This window comes from Bombina bombina, chromosome 7 (genome assembly GCF_027579735.1).
Source record: "Bombina bombina isolate aBomBom1 chromosome 7, aBomBom1.pri, whole genome shotgun sequence".
Taxonomy (NCBI): Eukaryota; Metazoa; Chordata; class Amphibia; order Anura; family Bombinatoridae; genus Bombina; species Bombina bombina.
Window position 1 is genome coordinate 448,114,778 of NC_069505.1, and position 18,293 is coordinate 448,133,070.

Consider the following 18,293-nt stretch of genomic DNA (forward strand, 5'->3'; position numbering starts at 1 on the left):
CTTCTCGACTGAAACCATACATGGGTGATTTAATTCATGAGAATCAATCTGGTTTTATGTCGGGCCGGAACCCCGTGAGAAACACGAGGAAATTATTAATCCTGATTGAATCTTTTTGGAATAGGTATAAGTCCTTTAGGGCACTTGAGACTGAAGATAAGGCTATTCTAACGGTCGACGCGGAGAAAGCGTTTGACCGCATTGGCTGGGACCATCTGTTTTCTGCTCTAGATCGGTTATGATTCCCTGGATACTTTATTAATTATATTCGGCTAATTTATAGTACCCCTTCCTCGGCGGTCATCATAAATAACGCATCTACCCAACGGTTCTATCTATTTAGAGGGACCAGACAAGGATGCCCTCTTTCCCCTTTCCTATTTAATCTGAGTGTAGAACCTCTCGCCATCCGATTAAGACAATAATTGGATGGGATCTTATTGGCAGATGAAAAGCTAGTGTTGCTTCTATATGCGGATGATCTTTTATTATTCCTCGCCAATCTTAAAGGGACACTGTACCCAAAATTTTTCTTTTGTGATTCAGATTGATCATGACATTTTAAGCAACTTTCTAATTTACTCCTATTTTCAAATTTTCTTCATTCTCTTGGTATCTTTATTTGAAATGCAAGAATGTAAGTTTAGATGCCGGCCCATTTTTGGTGAACAACCTGGGTTGTCCTTGCTGATTGGTGGATAAATTCATCCACCAATAAAAAAGTGCTGTCCAGAGTACTGAAACCAAAAAAAAGCTTAGATGCCTTCTTTTTCAAATAATGATAGCAAGAGAATGAAGAAAAATTGATAATAGCAGTAAATTAGAAAGTTGCTTAAAATTTCATGCTCAATCTGAATCACAAAAGAAATTTTTTGGATACAGTGTCCCTTTAAGGTTACTTTACCTATTTTTCAAGCGATTATTTAAGAATTTGGGGAAATCTCCGGATTTAAGATAAACATCTCAAAATCAGAATTAATGTGGCTCGCGTGACTTTGATTTTTCCAAAACTTCTTTACATTTTTCAGAATATCCCATGTTTTTACATAAAAAAGATATTATCATGTACAACAGGGCATGTTCCAATTTTTTATGGAACGGAAAGAGACCACGCATTGCGCCCCACAGACTCATGAATTCCAAGTTGTCAGCAGGCCTTGCTCTCCCTAACATTCAAACGTATAATTTGGTCACTATAGCCAGATTTGCTTTAGACTGGTTAACTGGGAAAGACCAAATTTCCTCAGTTACTTGGGAAAATCAAATTGTGGCCCCGTTTAGTTTGAGGGTGATTTTACATTGCCCTCTTACCTCTCTTCCTTCTAATATATTCTATCTGACCACCTTTAAGAACGTCATAGTGGCCTGGCAGAGGCTATGCGTGGAAAATGATTGCTCCCCTTACATCTCGCAATATTTACCTATATGTGGTAATCCCGAGTTTGGGCCAGGTCTTACTAATCAGATATTTAAAGTTTGGGCGTTTAAAGGTCTTCAAAATATGAGCCAACTACAGGACCCAGATGGATTTCCATTATTGTTTGAAGATATTGCAACGCAATTTGACTTACATTCACGCGAATTTTACGCTTATCTCCAAGTTAGGCACTTTCTTCAAGAGCTGCGCTCAAAATACGGGAATAACTGGTCCCGGGGTGAGCTACAGGCCAAGATTTCCTTGTACGCGGCAGGAATCTATATAATCTCCCCATTATATCTTCTCATAAATCAGAAAGCGTCGAGGACGCAGGTGAGTGACATGGTTACAATGTGGGGCACATACTTCCGGATATAAACAAACAGACTATTACTGGGAGCTTCAAAATAATACAACAAAGCTGAGTTCCGACTTCTTGAAAAGAGTCACAGATAAAAATTGGTCTTAAGAGATATCTGACTCCTGCTGCTCTCTCCAAGTGGTACAAGACAAGGCTTCTTTGCTCTAGATGTTCGTCATCAGGTGCAGATCTATTTCACTGCTTATGGAGTTGCCCCAAAATACGTCAATACTGGAGGAAAATATCCTATTGGATGACTGTAGTCCTGAAATTGGATCATAAACTATCTCCAATGGAGATTTTCTTTTTGGTGAAATTTCAGGGAATTACCAAGAACTACAGTTTGATAAACACTATAATCTTAACGGCTCGTAATCTTATTTTTAAATCTTGGAAAGCTTCTTCCGCACCCACAATGACACAATTTAAAAGTGCTATGATCAATCACTGAGCAATTTAATATTCCCTATCCACAAGATAAATATCTGCCTGCATTTTTCAAAAAATGGGAAACATTTGTGAGATCTCTTCCCCTTGTACATCAAAAGAAACTGATTAAACCTTTCAGAGATGCTGACTCGAGTATGTCATGGTAAACATTCTAGCAGGCCACTTCCCTGGAGAGTGGGGGATGGACGCCGGGTGAGGTGATTGGGGGGGGTGGGGAGATGAGAGAGTTGGGTACATTAGTACCCTTTTTTTTTTTTTTGGTTTGTTTGTGTGTTTGGGGGGGGTATTAATTGTAAAATATAAGTAAAGGAGAAGAACGATCATAAATACGGCACAAGTGTAGTTTGTTATTTGGAACCGGTATATACATGGCCAATCTTGGCTTGTTTTTCTATTTTTTGTATTTTATTATGTCATGTACTAATGTAAGGGGGACTTTCAACCCTTACCTTGACACTGAGTGTTATTACTTAAATTTTGTATGGAATAATTTATTTACTGCGACGCACTATTTTATATCTGATTATTGTAATGTGTCTTCTTTGCTATAAATAAAAGTTAAAAAAAAAAGGAATGAAAGTGCTAAGAATAGTACTACTTTACACAACCGAGTTAGCCATGGGTCCCAGTCTAAGAACGCATGTCTTGTTGTTTAATTTGGTGCGACTAATCAAGCAGGCCATATAGACCTCCCACCATTAGGTGTTGTAACAGGTATTAAACTAATAAGAACAGTACTACAGAAAGAAACCTAATTAACAGGGTTTCAAGTAGTGATGCCCAAACTGTTCGCCCGCGAACGGTTCCCTGTGAATATAGCTTGTTCGCGTTCGCCGCTGCGGGCGAACATATGCGATGTTCGATCCGCCCCCTATGTGTCATCATTGAGGAAACTTTGACCCTGTATGTCACAGCCTTCTGACACATTAGAGCCAATCAGCAGCAGACACTCCCTCACAGACCCTCCCAGCTCCTTGGCAGCAGCCATTTTAGACTCATTACGATCTTGCTTTCTAAGTGAGAGGAGCTTTAGTGCTGCTGCTGCTGACATAATAGGGAAATAGATAGCTAGGATAGTGTATTTAGTCTCCACTACAGTCCTGAAGGACTCATCTCATCTCTGCCACAAGGACAGCACCCCATAAAGCCCTTTTTAGGGCTATAACTTCAGTCGTTTTTTTTTTTTCTTTGTATTTTTATTTGCATTTGCCTGGCTCTCAGCCTGTGTGTGAGGCTCACAGCAAATACTGTGATTACTGCCACCACTGATATCTGCTTAACATTAGTTTAAATTTAACCAACAAAAATTTGAAATTATTTTGCTAGTGTAATTTATTTTCATTTTCTATCAGGGCTGTGTCTCTCAGGCTCACACAGCATATACTTCAGTTTTTTTCAGTCTTTTGGTTAATTGCTCTGTGCCAGCCACCACTCATATCTGCTTAACCTTATTTTAAATTTAAAAAAAAACTTTTAAATCATTTTGCTAGTGTAATCTTATTTCATTTTCTATCAGGCCTGTGTGTTTCTGACTTACTCAGCAGCATACTGTGTTTAATTGCTGCCCTACCTAAGGCTAGCAGCCACGACTCATATGTCTTAACATTTTGTTAAATTAAAAAAAAAAACTTTAAATCATTTTGCTAGTGTAATCCAATTTAATTTTCTATCAGGCCTGTGTGTTTCTGACTTACAGAGCATACTGTGTTTAATTGCTGCCCTACCTAGGCTAGCAGCCACGACTCATATGTGCTTAACCTTTTTTTCAATTAAAAAAAAAAACCTTTAAATCATTTTGCTAGTGTAATCTAATTTTATTTTCAAATAGGCCTGTGTGTTTCTGACTTACAGAGCATACTGTGTTTAATTGCTGCCCTACCTAGGCTAGCAGCCACAACTCATATGTGCTTAACCTTTTTTCAGTTAAAAAAAAAACCTTTAAATCATATTGCTAGTGTAATCTAATTTTATTTTCTATCAGGCCTGTGTGTTTCTGACTTACAGAGCATACTGTGGTTAATTGCTGCCCTACCTAGGCTAGCAGCCACGACTCATATGTGCTTAACCTTTTTTTCAATTTAAAAAAAACCCTTTAAATCATTTTGCTAGTGTAATCTAATTGCATTTTCTATCAGGCCTGTGTGTTTCTGACTTACAGAGCATACTGTGTTTAATTGCTGCCCTACCTAGGCTAGCAGCCACGACTCATATGTGCTTAACCTTTTTTTCAATTAAAAAAAAAAACCTTTAAATCATTTTGCTAGTGTAATCTAATTTTATTTTCTATCAGGCCTGTGTGTTTCTGACTTACAGAGCATACTGTGTTTAATTGCTGCCCTACCTAGGCTAGCAGCCACGACTCATATGTGCTTAACCTTTTTTTTAATTAAAAAAAAAACCTTTAAATCATTTTGCTAGTGTAATCTAATTTTATTTTCTATCAGGCCTGTGTGTTTCTGACTTACAGAGCATACTGTGTTTAATTGCTGCCCTACCTAGGCTAGCAGCCACGACTCATATGTGCTTAACCTTTTTTTCAATTAAAAAAAAAACCTTTAAATCATTTTGCTAGTGTAATCTAATTTTATTTTCTATCAGGCCTGTGTGTTTCTGACTTACAGAGCATACTGTGTTTAATTGCTGCCCTACCTAGGCTAGCAGCCACGACTCATATGTGCTTAACCTTTTTTTTTAATTAAAAAAAAAAACTTTAAATAATTTTGCTAGTGTAATCTAATTTTATTTTCTATCAGGCCTATGTGTTTCTGACTTACAGAGCATACTGTGGTGTGGTTAATTGCTGCCCTACCTACCAGCCACGACTCATATCTGCTTTACATTATTTTAAAGTTAAAAAAAAATATTTAAATCATTTAGCTAGTGTAATCTAATTTCTTTTTTCATCAGGCCTGTGTGTTTCTGGCCCACATCATATAGTGTGACACAGATAAATATCTCTTTTTTCCACCACTTATATCTGTTGTAACAACATCAGTGTAAATTAATTTTTTTTTTTTTTTTTACATCAGTCCTCTTCTAGTGTTATTTAATTTTAGTTGACAAGCCAGCCAGGCTGCCATTAGTGCCAGCCTGTGTGTCAGGCTGCCAGCATATACTGTGCCTACTTCCATCCTCAGTGCCAGTCCACGACTCCTATCTGGTGTAACATTATATTAATTTTTGTAAAAAAATTTTTTTACATCAGTCTTCTAGTGTTATTTAATTTTAGTTTACAGGCCAGTCTGCCACCACTAGTGCCAGCCTGTGTGTCAGGCTGCCAGCACATACTGTGCCTAGTTCTATCCTGAGTGCGATTATTCATATCTGTTGTAACATTTTTTTAACTTTTTTAAAAACAAACTGTTACATCAGTCTGCTTTTGTTATTTAATTGCATTTGCCTGTCTGCCAGCGTGTGTGCCAGGCCCACTTTCCAACTAGTGCCACGAATCATATTTGTTATTATAACAGTAGTTTAAATATTTAAAATAAAATCTTTTTTGACTGTGAATCATCATCCTGCTAGTGCCATTGAATTGCAGTTGCCTGCCTGCCAGCATGTGTGCCAGACCCACTTGCCAACTAGTGCCACCAATCATATTTGTTATAACAGTAGTTTAAATATTAAAAATAATAATTTTTTGACTCTGAAAGATTAGTCTGCTAGTGTAATCTAATTGCAGTTGCCTGCCTGCCAGCGTGTGTGCCAGGCCCACTAGCCAACTACTGCCACCAATCATATTTGTTGTAACAGTATTGAAAATTTTCTAGTTACCATGGGTCCCAGACCGCATGTCTTATTGTTATATTTTGTCAGGGTAATCAGGCAGGCCATATAGACCTCCCCCGATAGGGGGAGTAAAAGGGATTAAAGTGCTCAGAATAGTAGTACTTAACACAACCTAGTTACCATGGGTCCCAGACCGCATGTCTTATTGTTGTATTTTGTCAGGGTAATCATGCAGGCCATATAGACCTCCCCCGATAGGAGGAGTTACAGGGCTGAAAGTGCTCAGAATAGTAGTACTTAACACAACCTAGTTACCATGGGTGCCAGACCGCATGTCTTATTGTTATATTTTGTCAGGGTAATCAGGCATGCCATATAGACCTCCCCCGATAGGGGGAGTAAAAGGGATTAAAGTGCTCAGAATAGTAGTACTTAACACAACCTAGATACCATGGGTACCAGACCGCATCTCTTATTGTTATATTTTGTCAGGGTAATCAGGCAGGCCATATAGACCTCCCCCCGATAGGGGGAGTAAAAGGGATTAAAGTGCTCAGAATAGTAGTACTTAACACAACCTTACCATGGGTCCCAGCCTCATGTCTTATTGTTATATTTTGTCAGGGTAATCATGCAGGCCATATAGACCTTCCCCGATAGGGTGAGTTACAGGTATTAAAATGCTAAGACAGTACTACTTAACTCAACCTTACCATGGGTCCCAGAGCATATGTTTTATTATTTTATTTTGTAAGGATAATCATGCAGGCCATATAGATCTCCCCCGATAGGGTGAGTAACAGGTATTAAAATGCTAAGAACAGTACTACTTAACACAACTTTACCATGGGTCCCAGGGCATATGTTTTATTATTATATTTTGTAAGGGTAATCATGCAGGCCATATAGACCTCATCCGATAGGGGGAGTAACAGGGATTAAAGTGCTAAGAACTGTACAACTTAACACAACCTAGTTAACACTGGTTCCCAGACCGCATGTCTTATTGTTATATTTTGGTAAGGTAATCATGCAGGCCATATAGACCTCCACCGAAAGGGGGAGTAAGAGGGATTAAACTGCTAAGAAATGTACTACTTAACACAACCTAGTTACCATGGGTCCCAGACCGCGTGTCTTGTTGTTCTACTTAGTCAGGGTAATAATGCAGGCCATATAGACCTCCCCCGATAGGAGGAGTTACAGGGATGAAAGTGCTAAGAATAGTACTACTTAACACAACCTAGTTACCATGGGTCCCAGACTGCATGTTTAATTATTATACTTTGTCAGGGTAATTATATATCTAACAAATCTATCTATTTATCTTCTATCGATTTTATCTATCTATCAATCTATGTATATCTATCTATCCTATCTACCTATCTTGTGTCCGGACTGTTTTGAGACAGCCACTTGTGTTTTTGACAAATTTTAAGTAGGAGGACAGACCAATCACAGGGATTAAACTGCTAAGAATAGTAATACTTAAGAAAACCTAGTTATACCAGTACCACCATGGGTCCCAGACCACATGTTTGGTTGTTATACTTTGTCAGGGTAATCATGCAGGCCATATAGACCTCCCTTGATAGGGGGAGTAACAGGGATTAAAGTGCTAAGAATAGTACAACTTAACACAACCTAGTAAACACTGGTTCCCACACCGCATGTCTTATTGTTATATTTTGGTAAAATAATCATGCAGGCCATATAGACCTCCCCCAATAGGGGGAGTAACAGGGATTAAAGTGCTAAGAAAAGTACTACTTAACACAATCTAGTTACCATGGGTCCCAGGCCGCATGTCTTGTTGTTATACTTTGTCATGGTAATCATGCAGGCCATATAGACCTCCCCCGATAGGAGGAGTTACAGGGATGAAAGTACTAAGAATAGTACTACTTTACACAACCTAGTTACCATGGGTCCCAGACCGCATGTTTAATTATTATACTTGTCAGGGTAGTTATATATCTAACAAATCTATCTATTTATCTTCTATCGATTCTATCTAACTATCATTCTATGTATATCTATCCTATCTATCTATCTTGTGTCCGGACTGTTTTGAGACAGCCACTTGTGTTTTTGAAAAATTTGAAGTAGGAGGACAGACCAATCACAGGGATTAAACTGCGAAGAATAAAAATACTTAAGAAAACCTAGTTATACCAGTATCACCATGGGTCCCAGACCGCATGTTTTGTTGTTATACTTTGTCAGGGTAATCATGCATGCCATATAGACCTCCCTTGATAGGGGGAGTAACAGGGATTAAAGTTCTAAGAATAGTACTACTTAACACAACCTAGTTACCATGGGTCCCACACCGCATGTTTTGTTGTTAGACTTTGTCAGGGTAATCATGCAGGCCATATAGACCTCCACCGAAAGGGGGAGTAAGAGGGATTAAACTGCTAAGAAAAGTTTTACTTAACACAAGCTAGTTACCATGGGTCCCAGACCGTGTGTCTTGTTGTTATACTTAGTCAGGGTAATCATGCAGGCCATATAGACCTCCCCCGATAGGAGGAGTTACAGGGATGAAAGTGCTAAGAATAGTACTAGTTTACACAACCTAGTTACCATGGGTCCCAGACCGCATGTTTAATTATTATACTTTGTCAGGGTAATTATATATCTAACAAATCTATCTATTTATCTTCTATCGATTCTATCTAACTATCAATCTATGTATATCTATCTATCCTATCTATCTCGTGTCCGGACTGTTTTGAGACAGCCAGTGCCACTTGTGTTTTTGACAAATTTGAAGTAGGAGGACAGACCAATCATCTTCTTCCATCTCCCTGTTCCAAAAATGCAGGCCATATAGACCTCACCCGATAGGGGGACTAACAGGTAGTAGTAAAGTGATAAGAATAGTACTACTTAACACACCACAGGACCCAGACCGCATGCCTTATTGTTATACTCTGTCAGGGAAATTATATATCTTTCAAATCTATCTATTTATCTATCAAATCTATCTAACTATCAAACGTATCTATCAAATGTATATTGCATCTAATGATCGATGTAATTCGTATCTATAGAATGTATATTGCATCTTTTGATTGATGTAATTCGTATCTATCAAATGTATATTGCATCTTTGGATCGATAACATTCGTATCTATCAAATGTATATTGCATCTATTGATCTATGTAATTCGTATCTATCAAATGTATATTGCATCTATTGATCTATGTAATTTGTATCGATCATATGTATATTGCATCGATTGAGCTATGTAATCTATCTATCTATCAAATCGATCTATATTGTGGTTGTGCAAATGGACTGTTTGCGGTTGTTTGCGGTGCGTTACACTTGGAATTTGGTCTGTCACTGTGAAGCGGGCATAACCCTTACACTACCTGATCGATACGACATCATAACTGATGTTTTAAAGCACGTTATTGCAAACAATTTAGGAATGTTAGGTGATTTAGGCCCTTTATGGGTTAAAAGCAGACTCTGCATCAAGTATGTAATTTTCCATGGGAGTTTGGACATGGATCCCCCTCCAGCATGCCACAGTCCAGGTGTTAGTCCCCTTGAAACAACTTTTCCATCACTATTGGGGCCAGAGAGAGTCCTTGTGGGTTTTAAAGTTCGCCTGCCTATTGAAGTCAATGGCGGTTTGCACGGTTCGCCGGTTCGCAAACAATAGCGGAAGTTCGAGTCCGCCGTTCGCGAACCGAAATTTTTAAGTTCGCGACATCACTAGTTTCAAGAGCCCAGGTTTTATTGTTGTACTTTGTTAGGCTAATCATGATGGCCATGTAGACCTCCCCGAGAGGTCTGGAAGTAACAGGGATGAAAGTGCTAAGAATAGAACTACTTTACACAACCGAGTTAGCCGTGGGTCTTAGTCCAAGACCGCATGTCTTGTTTTTTTGTTTGGAGCGGCTAATCATGCAGGCCATATAGACCTCCCACCATTAGGTGTTGTAACAGGTATTAAATTAATAAGAACAGTACTATGTCTTGTTGTTTTATTTGGTGCGACTTATCAAGCAGGCCATATAGACCTCCCACCATCTGGTGTTGTAACAGGTATTAAACTAATAAGAACAGTACTACCGAAATAAACCTAATTAACAGGGTTTCAAGAGCCCAGGTTTTATTGTTGTACTTTGTTAGGCTAATCATGATGGCCATGTAGACCTCCCCCAAGAGGTCTGGAAGTAACAGGGATGAAAGTGCTAAGAATAGTACTACTTTACACAACCGAGTTAGCCGTGGGTCTTAGTCCAAGACCGCATGTCTTGTTTTTTTGTTTGGAGCGGCTAATCATGCAGGCCATATAGACCTCCCACCATTAGGTGTTGTAACAGGTATTAAATTAATAAGAACAGTACTACCGAAATAAACCTAATTAACAGGGTTTCAAGAGCCCAGGTTTTTTTGTTGTACTTTGTTAGGCTAATCATGATGGCCATGTAGACCTCCCCTGAGAGGCCTGGAAGTAACAGGGATGAAAGTGCTAAGAATAGTACTACTTTACACAACCGAGTTAGCCATGGGTCTTAGTCGAAGACCGCATGTCTTGTTTTTTTGTTTGGTGCGGCTAATCATGCAGGCCATATAGACCTCCCACCATTCGGTGTTGTAACAGGTATTAAAGTAATAAGAACAGTACTACTGAAATAAACCTAATTAACAGGGTTTCAAGAGCCCAGGTTTTATTGTTGTACTTTGTTAGGCTAATCATGATGGCCATGTAGACCTCCCCCGAGAGGCCTGGAAGTAACAGGGATGAAAGTGCTAAGAATAGTACTACTTTACACAACCGAGTTAGCCATGGGTCTTAGTCCAAGACCGCATGTCTTGTTTTTTTGTTTGGTGCGGCTAATCATGCAGGCCATATAGACCTCCCACATTAGGTGTTGTAACAGGTATTAAACTAATAAGAACAGTACTACCAAAATAAACCTAATTAACAGGGTTTCAAGAGCCCAGGTTTCATTGTTGTACTTTGTTAGGATAATCATGATGGCCATGTAGACCACCCCCGAGAGGTGTGGAAGTAACAGGGATGAAAGTGCTAAGAATAGTACTACTTTACACAACCGAGTTAGCCATGGGTCCCAGTCCAAGAACGCATGTCTTGTTGTTTTATTTGGTGCGACTTATCAAGCAGGCCATATAGACCTCCCACCATCTGGTGTTGTAACAGGTATTAAACTAATAAGAACAGTACTACCGAAATAAACCTAATTAACAGGGTTTCAAGAGCCCAGGTTTTATTGTTGTACTTTGTTAGGCTAATCATGATGGCCATGTAGACCTCCCCCAAGAGGTCTGGAAGTAACAGGGATGAAAGTGCTAAGAATAGTACTACTTTACACAACCGAGTTAGCCGTGGGTCTTAGTACAAGACCGCATGTCTTGTTTTTTTGTTTGGAGCGGCTAATCATGCAGGCCATATAGACCTCCCACCATTAGGTGTTGTAACAGGTATTAAATTAATAAGAACAGTACTACCGAAATAAACCTAATTAACAGGGTTTCAAGAGCCCAGGTTTTATTGTTGTACTTTGTTAGGCTAATCATGATGGCCATGTAGACCTCCCCTGAGAGGCCTGGAAGTAACAGGGATGAAAGTGCTAAGAATAGTACTACTTTACACAACCGAGTTAGCCATGGGTCTTAGTCCAAGACCGCATGTCTTGTTTTTTTGTTTGGTGCGGCTAATCATGCAGGCCATATAGACCTCCCACCATTCGGTGTTGTAACAGGTATTAAACTAATAAGAACAGTACTACTCAGTGATGTGCGGTGACTTCAGAGGCTGGTGAGGCAGTGTCTAGGAATCGGATACGCCTTCATTCTTTAGATATCCTTTGTTGAAGAAATAGCAATTGCACATGGGCGAGCCAATATCTATATGCAGCCACCATTCAGTATCTACTGAGCATATTTAGATATGATTTTCAACAAAGGATATCTGGTTTTCTTCATTCTTTTGATATCCTTTGTTGAAAAGCATATCTAAATATGCTTAGAAGCTATTGAGCATATTTAGATATGAATTACAACAAAGGATATCAAAAGAATGAAGAAAACCAGATATCCTTTGTTGAAAATCATATCTAAATATGCTCAGTACCTACTGAGCATATTTAGATATGCTTTTCAACAAAGGATATCAAAAGAATGAAGAAAACCAGATATCCTTTGTTGAAAATCATATCTAAATATGCTCACTAGCTACTGAGCATATTTAGATATGCTTTTCAACAAAGGATATTAAAAGAATGAAGAAAAACAGATATCCTTTGTTGAAATTCATATCTAAATAAGCTCAGTAGCTTCTAAGCATATTTAGATATGCTTTTCATCAAAGGATATCAAAAGAATGAAAAAAAACAGATATTAGATGTAAATGTGAAAGTTATTTAAAATTGCATGCTCTTTCTAAATCATGAAAGAAAACATATGGGTTTCATCTCCCTTTCAATGGTGTCTTTGAAAACTGGTCAACTTAGTAAACATCTGTTTTTAGTCTAAAGGATTGTAACAGAAACTCTTGCCAGATAACAAAATGCTTGCTCTGATTATGAGATCTAGAAATCCAGGCCCATTAAAATATGTTTCAAACATACTTTTTTACTTCAATGCTGCAAATTATGCTTATAGATTCCTTCATTATTCAGTAAATATAAAAATGTTGTGAACCAGTGGCAGCTGGTGAACAGGTATAGGCACAGACAAAGGCTGTGGTGGACATTTTACAAAGTAAAGACCGTAGTGAAGGACAACAAGGTCACTATTTATACAAATGAAAAAATAAGAGTGCATGGTCTTACCTTCTCAGAGACAGCAATTTCTCCACTTTCTATGATGATAATGAAATTTTTCTGCAAGTCCCTTTGAAATTAAAATGTAAAATTAGGCATTTAAACTAAAGCATTGTTTCTCAACTGAAGTCCTCAAGTGCCCCAAAAGACCAGGCTTTCATTATAGCCGAACCAGTGCTGCATTGATGAAATAATCAGCTGATGGTTGATAGCAGGTTAGAAAACAATCCATCCATGATATTACTGCTGCTAAGCTGAGCACTTCAATTGTGCACTGGTTCATCTATAATGAAAACCTGGTCTGTTGAGGCTACTTGAGGGCCACGGTTAAGAAACGTTGCACTAAAGCCCCAGTTCAACTGCAATCTGTTGACCTTGAGAATAAAGCATTTTTTTAAAGTTTGATCATATATTGCAATACCAGAATATGGTATTGCAAATTAACTTTAAAGAAAAGAAAAAAACATTTTGTTATGTTTAAAATAGGTCTTTAATAACTTATATTATAAAACATCTAACAAATATTAACATATTAACAATCAAAACTTTTTTACTGTGACTGGTCTTGTTCATTTCCCTCATTTGTAGACAAGGTCAATCCTTCTATCTTTTTTAACAAAGTTTTCAATCACTTTATTAAGAAAATCTTCACAGTTCTTTTCATGCAACTGTACCAGTCTTTCTCTCTCAATAGCTAAAACAGCCAAAGAGGAAAGTCGTCCTTGACTGGTCCGATTCCTGCTATGAGTTTTTATGCGCTTTAAAGCAGAGAAGGACCTCTCAACAGAGGCCGTTGTAGCTGGTATTGTGAGAACCAGCTTCAGTAATTTCACTGCCTCTGGAACAGTCTTCATGAGATCGTTGTTGGCAAAAAAGTTTAGTAGATCTGTAGGTGATTTGCAATCATTTCTCACCATTTCTGAACTATAACATCCAATTAGATCAGATTTTAATCGAACTAAGTCAAAGTATTTGCCATATCTTGCTAGGCTCTGCAGTTTTTGGTCATCAATATGTTTGGACATCTCAAGCAATTTAGTGCAATCGACCAAACAAAGGAATTCTAGCTCAGCAAAATGGTCAAACCGAGCTTTCATTTGAACGTTTACATTGTCCATAATGTTGTAAAACAACCTTCTCCTCACATCTTTTATTGGCTGTTTACTCCTTACATTGTCTGTCAGCCCCATTCTGATGCAATCCGCCTCAAATGTACCATACAAATTGTCAAACTCTTGTCTGTGATTTTCAAGAAATTTCATGGTATCAGAAATTCTCCGACAGCAGAATCCAACATCCATCACTTTACTCTGCAGCAATCGAAAGAGTGCGTCAGTTTGTATGAAAATGGCCTCATATGTCATAAGCAAGAAGCAGGTTGATGCTTTATTCAGAAAGAAGTAATATCCTTCAGACATCATCAAGGTCTCATGATCCCAACCATCTGGATTTTCTCTGAGAAACAGGAACATAGCACGTATATCACTTTGATACATGTTGACCGTCTGCACTAGTCTGGAATTTGAACTCCATCTGGTGGGTGCTGCTCTCGGTAAACGTCTCTTCACCATATCGTCCAGTAGGTGGGTGCGCTTTGTCGATTTACTGAAAAACGTAGCCATTCCCTCAAGTGTAGAAAAAAATACTTTACACTCTTCTATAGATTTTGCAGAATTAGAGAGCACCAGGTTTAACTTGTGTGCATAACAATGAATAAAAGTTGCTTCAGGTACTTTTTCTTTAATCTTTGCTTGCACCCCATTAATAGCTGATGCCATCACAGAGGCTCCGTCGTAAGTCTGAGCTACCAGCTTTTCAAGACAATTATATTTCTCCAACACTCCCAATACATAGTCGGCAATAGCTGGTGCTCGTCTGTCAACCACTTCATCAAATCCTAAGAACGCCTCCTTCACAATTATCTCACTGTTCAGCTCACTTTTAGCCACATAACGCAAAATTACAGAGATTTGTGTTATGTTTGTAACATCGGTTGTCTCGTCTACTTCCACAGCAACAAAGGGGGCTGCATTAATCTCCTTTCTTATATCATCTCTCACTATATCAGCTACTGCTTCGATTAAGTCATTCTGGATTCTATTTGAACATCCAGAAAACACAGTGGATGTTTGCAAATGTCTTGCAAAAGTTGCATCTTTCCATGCAAACATATGCAATAGCTCCACATAGTTGCCACGATTAGAGGACTTTGCACCCTCCTCGTTACCACGGAATGCTATTTCCTGTTTGCCTAGATAGAAGGTTGCTTGAATAAGGTTTTTTAAAATCTCACGGTTTTCAGTCACTTTTGCATTGTGGTTGATGATATCTAATCTCCGCTGTTCATTTAAAGCAGTATCTATCCTTCTCGCTAATCCAAAGGTTTTCCAAGCAAATTGGTTTTGAATGTGACTGGTCGATTTCTCATGTTTGTTAGTGCCCCTTGATAGATTTTTTAAATCTCCAAATCCAGCATTTGTCCAAACATTATCTGTAGTGGAGAATAAAATACACGGAAAGCAGTATAGGCGATTCTTTGTAGCACAGCCACACAGCCATTCTTTCCTTTGATACCATTCAATTTGGAATGTACGTGTCATCGTTTTGTCTTTTTGAAGTAAGTCCTTCAGCTCAGGCATTGGTCTTCCTTTATTTATTACTTCTTTTTTTGCGGGAAAGTCCAATCTTGAGAAATTTCTAAGGCTGGATATAGTGTTTTCCATTCTGCAAAAATTTGAATACTGAACAGAACACCTGGCAACAGAGAAAAAAAAAAAAAAAAAAGAGAAATCAGAAGGAGAGAACTAGAGTTAATAAAAGTAAATCTAAAAATAAACATATTGTGTAAAAAACAACAAACAACTTACTTGGTTTTTTGGATAAAGAACATCTAGAAATGCTCTGTGTAGTGTAGCCCTGTCCTTATTGCGATATGGGAGCTGATATCTTTTAAACGGCAGTCAGATTCTGAATAGCTATCTACGCATGCGCAACAACACGAGGTCAAGGTCAAAAGGAATTTGAATACACCACAGTAAAAAACACTAAGATGGATAAACATATGTAGACTGTCACATAAGATAGCAGATGACATTGCTTAGTGGGAACTTACAGGTTTCAGTAGATATATTTTCACTAACGTCAAAATCGCCCAATTTTTTATTTTTTTTATTTTTTTAAAATAACCTTATTATGGGGTAAAGAAAAGCACACAAATCTAGCTTTCTATCCTCTAAACTTTATTAATACCGAAGAAGGTATCTGCCTTTAAAGGGAACAGTAAACAACTTGTTATTACAAGACATTTCTGTTTTGTTGCTAAACAATAACATCAGTCTAGTCTTAAAAAGACACAAAACACAGTCATGTATGCTCATGATTCAGACTGAGCAGCAATGCTTACTTCACAATTTATTTGATAACATTTGCTTCATTCTGTTAATATCCTTTGTTGAAGGAACAGAAATGCACTACTAGGAGCAAGCAGAACACATCAGGTGAGCCAAGAGGTAACCGACTTAAGAGTAAAGTTTTGATTATGTGTTTAACCTCTCTGCGCGGTTTAATAGCAAATCCGCAAAACAAATACAATTTTTTAAAAGATTTGTACCTCAAGTACAAAAACAAACATCAAAAAGAATACAATCTACACCAATTCTCCAAAAATGACAGCAGCAGCCAAGATAAAAGAAAACATTTTTTACACAGTATAATTATATACAGACAAGACAATACATGACTCACATACAGTCTGGTATTAAGTTTAAAGGGACATTTCATCCCAATATTGTATCCAACTGATGATCAGTTTGCATAATTATAGCATGTTTCTGAATCTGAATTGTGCAAACTTATCAGTCCTATTTTTATTTGCTACATCTTTCATCTTTGCCATTGCACTCTCATTAGACCTGATCTACCAGACCAGTTCATCTTTCATCTTTGCCATTGCACTCTCAGACCTGACCTACCACTACCAGTTCACTTCAACAGTACATTTTGAAGTTCAGGTTAGTGACTGTACTCAGAATCAGATTATGTGCACTGGTGATATGTAGACTATTTTCTGCTGAGTACCTTTTATTTATTCACCTGATGATACACTCGTGTAGCTGCTGCTGTATCATCAGGTGAATAAAAGGTACTTAGCAGAAAATAGTATACATATTATATGATATGATATCAACAATGCACATAATCTGATTCTGAGTACAGTCACTAACCTGAACTTCTAAACGTACTGTTGAAATGAACTGGTCACTGTCGGAATACACATATGGTGACATAGAATTACAGCGGGCAACTGTGCATATTACTAAAACGTGATACAGATTAGGCAAAACAATGCACTATTTACAGTTTTACAAAGAATATTATTTACAGAAAAGCATAATCTAGCAGTCATATCCATTCCATATCAGTAATAAACAACAGTATGACATGAATCTGACCTTTTAAAAAACTGTTACAGCATGTCATTTTTATATTCACATTACAGAATTCCAATCAAACTCTAAATTGCCAGGCGTGACAGAAAAACCAACAAACCAGAAAATCTCATAGTGATAGCTAACCACACAGGGTTTTTAGAATTCTATAAATACTGTAGAGTAGATAGACACTGACACATAAACCATATAACTGTCACCTGTTGCAGCATTTATATGTGATTGATTTCATGGTATCTCATTCTCTTGTAAGCAAGAAAAACAAAAAATAAAAAAACAAAAAATAAAACCAAAACACATTTCTTTTGAAAATGTCAATGATTAGGAAGAAAGTTAGAATACAAGGCATTAGGCCAAACACAAAGCAATGGTTTGTTGGTTTACTTTGCAATGCTAATTTAGTTAATATTCCCATTAGCAAAATAATACAAACATGAAGCTCTTCAGAATTGAATGCAACCGGTTGGGCTCAGTAAACACGTGATGGAACAGAACAGAGAATTTAATGCCTTAAAGGGTCATGATACCCAATTTTTTTCTTTCATGATTTAGAAAGAGCATGTCATTTTAAACAACTTTCTAATTTACTTCTATTATCTAATTTGCTTCATTCTCTTGATATCACTTGCTGAAAAGCATATCTAGATTTGCTCAGTAGCTGCTGATTAGTTGCTGCACATCAAGGCCTTGTGTGATTGGCTCACACATGTACATTGCTATTTCTTCAACAAAGGATATCTAAAGAATTGAGCAAATTAGATAATAGAAGTAAATTGGAAAGTTGTTTAAAATTGCATGCCCTATCTGAATCATGAAAGTTTAATTTTGACTAGACTGTCCCTTTACCTAAGTTTCTACCTAGCTGGAGTCTGAAGTGATGCTACACTTGTGATTATGTCATTTTTACATCAAAGCTGCTTGGTAACCATATGGGCATCTATGGATTCGATCTAGACTATTGTGAGTTATGTATCTGTCACATGACACTCCATTTGCATAGTCCAGGTACCTTACTTGGCACTCTAGGAGTTACATTGAAGGAGAACTGCTCAAGTCCACCTACCCAAATATTTAA